Source organism: Triticum urartu, chromosome 6 (assembly GCF_003073215.2).
Source record: "Triticum urartu cultivar G1812 chromosome 6, Tu2.1, whole genome shotgun sequence".
Taxonomy (NCBI): Eukaryota; Viridiplantae; Streptophyta; class Magnoliopsida; order Poales; family Poaceae; genus Triticum; species Triticum urartu.
The window spans coordinates 508,983,938-508,984,980 of NC_053027.1; positions in this window are offsets into that span (position 1 = coordinate 508,983,938).

Sequence of the window (1,043 nt, forward strand, 5' to 3'; positions counted from 1 at the left end):
TAGTCACAATTGCAAGTTTTCAAGGCCGGTCGCAACTGCAAGTTTCTCTAGAGTAGTCGCAATTGCATGCTTTTGAAGGCCAGTCGCAACTGCAAGTTTCTCTAGGGCAGTCGCAATTGCAACTTTTCAAGGCAGGTCTCAACTGCAAGTTTCTCTAGAGCAGTCGCAATTGCATGTTTTTTAAGGCTGGTTGCAACTGCAAGTTTCTCTAGGGTAGTCGTAATTGCATGTTTTTGAAGGCCGGTCGCAACTGCAAGTTTCGCTAGGGTAGTCGCAATTGCAAGTTTTTGAAGGCCGGTCGCAACTGCAAGTTTCTCTAGGGTAGTCGCAATTGCATGTTTTTGAAGGCCGGTCGCAACTGCAAGTTTCTCTAGGGTAGTCACAATTGCAAGTTTTTGAAGGCCTCTCGCAACTGCAAGTTTATCTAGGGTAGTCGCAGTTGCAACTTTTTAGGGTGGTCGCAACTACATGTTCTCTCCCTTTTCTTTTTCGTTTTCTTTCGTTTTACATTTCCTTTTTCTTCTTTTTTCAAGTTTTTTCTCTTTTAAAAAATGTTCATGATTTTCAAAAAAAAATTGCAAATTTGAACAAATTTTTGTGTTTACACAAACGTTCTAAACGTCAAAAAATGTTCCTATTTTGAAATTTTATTCATGAATTCAAAAAAGTCCGTGAATTTTAAAAATGCTCATGCTTTTTTAAATTTTTGTTCAGAAATTGAAAAATCTTCCTGTTTTCTAAAAAATTCACTTTATTTCATTTTGTTCACAAATTCAAAATAGTTGGGGAACTTAAAATAATGTTTCTGTTTTGTTCAAAATATGTTCACAAATTCAAAAATGTTCATGTTTTCAAATTTTGTTCATAAATGCAAAAAATGTTCAGGGAATTTCTAAAGATTTTTTCAAGTTTTTTAAATATAATTTTTCAAGAAAAAAGTACTAAAACTGTTCGATCTCTCATGGTAGATAGTTCTTGAAAGTTTCATGGTGTAACAACGCCCATCAGCTGTGGTGGCTTACAGCACGCATTTAGCATTGTTA